The 2,669-nt window shown below is 41.0% G+C and overlaps 1 pseudogene; it reads right to left on the bottom strand.

Annotated features, from left to right (window-relative positions):
• Positions 1-1,715: 1,715 nt before the first annotated feature.
• LOC102467919 (peroxiredoxin-6-like) lies at positions 1,716-2,400 on the bottom strand (annotated as a pseudogene).
• Between the last annotated feature and the right edge of the window lie 269 nt (positions 2,401-2,669).

Below are 2,669 nucleotides of genomic sequence, written 5' to 3'. Positions count from 1 at the left end.
AGAGGTCAATTTTACTCTCAAATAAAATGTAAAACTTCTAACAGAAAGAAAATGTAAATTAAGGCTATTTGTGTACAGAAAGCATGTAAGATGTCTCTAATGGTGGGGTGAGGGCCTCAATAAAAAGCTTTCTAAAACCAAAGAAAATGCTGACGAAAATTGTCTAAAGAAAAACCTTTCTCATAACTCTGAAAATTAATAAAGAGCTATCAAAATCTGAAGAACATTTGTTTAAGAAAAACTGTTGAACCTCTGGAAGAAACAATAGGATTTGGAATATTTTGACTTGGCCTCCTTTCAGCCCCACTTCTCAGCTCCACAGTATCCTTGAAAACAAGTAGACTCAGAACAAAATTTCCACTGTTAATGTGAAAACCATTCTCCTTGTAGCCATTAAGGGCTGACTGAACTTGCAGCCCTTCCAAAAATCATATCCATAGGGAATTGTCAGTCTTACTACCACACTGAATCCAACAACATAAAAATGATAGTATATCAAAAGGAATTTACTCTAAGTTTTTTTAAAAAAATGAATACAATAAAACTCTTACTACAATAGAATGAAATTCCTTCACTTCTTAATGGGTATGCAAAGAAATTCCACACACGGGGCCAGAAGATGGTGTAATGGTTACATCATTGGGCTCCGACGGGATTGACCATGGTTCAAGCCCCAGACCCAGTGGCTTAAAACTCACACCAGGCATATATGTGCATGTGTACCCAAGATCCTGAGAGGAGAATGGAGGAGAGGGGATTGTAGCATGGCCATCCCCCCTGGGGAGTGAATTCTCACTTTCTCTCTCGCTCTCTCTCTTTTCCAGTTTTAACAAAGGATTTTATTCACTGATTCCCAAAAAGCAAAATTTAGAAAATAGCAAACCACTGAAGAACAGTTCTATAATAAAATATTTTTGAGCATCCTCCCGTGTCTTCACAAGGCATACACTTTCATGTACACATTGTCAGAAAACAGAATGGCATGTGGAAATGCTGTGTATGAAAGGCACATGACACTTGCACTGCTCACAACTTCTGATACACCTCCTAGCAAGCAAGGGAAGCCTTTTCTTCAGCCTCCCCCTTTTGATAGAAATTCTCTGTAAATTCTGTATAGCCAAATATTTAAATATCCCTCCCACTGCTCTTCCCACTTTAGATATCTAGAGAAGTACAGGATTAAAAAGGTTTTTATTTCTTCTAGCTGTGACCAAAACACTGAATGCTAAAGAACATCTGGGTTACTCTGGGTTATATGCTTCAGTATTTACAGAAGAATCTAAACTTCAAATTCTATTGCTCTCCAAAATGCGTAACAGAGGGGGAATTTGGTTAGGATAGGTAAAAAGTGATAGTTGTTATAGGATGGACTGAAGCTTTTTCACTATCAACAGAGACTACCTCATTGGTCACAACCGTGCAGATATTCAACAAGACAGGATCTCAAATATAAAATGAATTTCAGAAAAATCCATCAGAGATTGCTGAGACAAATGAACAGAGCAGAATGCTGGTGAAGGCACTGAATCAAGAATCACAAGAAACTTTTAGTGCCATTACCATTTAATAGGTCAGTAGCACAGGACCTAAGGACTATGGCTATGATCACTCTAGATGTTTATACAAAACTACTACAGGACGACATGACTGGTGGCAGGTGTCCCCTAGCTCACTGTGCTGAACCAGCTGCCCCAGCACCAGCTCCTCACTGAGCCTTACGGCTGGAGAGTATAAGGGAGGTATTTCTTGCCATATGGGAGCTCTTTGCTGAAGTCTCCTTTAGGAAAAAGTTTGGCTTCCTCTTCAGGGATAGTTGGAAGGACCATCACAATGTCTCCATCCTTCCAGTCGACTGGGGTGGCCACCCTCTTTTCTGCTGTCAGTTGGAGAGAGATGACTACTCTGAGAATCTCATCAAAATTCCTGCCATTAGTGGCTGGGTAGAGAATAGACAACTTCAGTTTCTTATCAGGGCCAAAAATGAACACTACATGAGCTGTCACAGACATGCCTTTTTCATCCTTCTCTGCTGGGTCCAGCATGCCCAACAGGATGACCAGGTCCCGATTCTTGTCATCGATGATAGGAAAAGGTAACTGTTCTGTGGGTTCATCACAACTGTAAGCATTGATATCCTTACTCCAGGTGAGATGGTCTTCAACACTGTCTGTTGAAAGTGCAATCAACTTAACATTCCTCTTGCAAATTCTGGTGCCAGTTTTGCAATTCTGCCAAGCTCCGTGGTGCACACAAGGGAAAATGTCTCAAGGATGGGAGACATTTTCCGTTTCCATGAGTCTCCCAGAAAGTCATGGAAATGAATGTGGCCAGTGGTGGTATTGGCCTGGAAGTGTGTGTGTGTAGGGGGGGGTCATCCCTTGGAAGGAGTCCTCTGGGCATGGCAGCAGTAGTGACACGCAAGGATGCTCCAGGCAGCTGGTTGTGGCCTCACTTTCTGTCTGTTTCTCTCTCTCTGTCTCCAAAGAGCACAGGCACCTGAAAGCAAAAAACTTCTCCAAAAAAAGAAAAATTAAAAAAGGCCTTCCGCAAAGATTGTACTCAATACTGAACTATTTGATAAAATGGTGCAGCTTGATGATATCATCATTTTCTTCATCATTATATTGCAGGTTCAAGGTAATGCCATGAAAACATGATTGGAAATTTAC

This window comes from Tupaia chinensis, unplaced genomic scaffold, assembly GCF_000334495.1.
Source record: "Tupaia chinensis unplaced genomic scaffold, TupChi_1.0 Scaffold148768_1, whole genome shotgun sequence".
Taxonomy (NCBI): domain Eukaryota; kingdom Metazoa; phylum Chordata; class Mammalia; order Scandentia; family Tupaiidae; genus Tupaia; species Tupaia belangeri.
The sequence above is the reverse complement of the archived record's forward strand: the minus strand, read 5'-3'. Positions and strand labels throughout refer to the sequence as shown.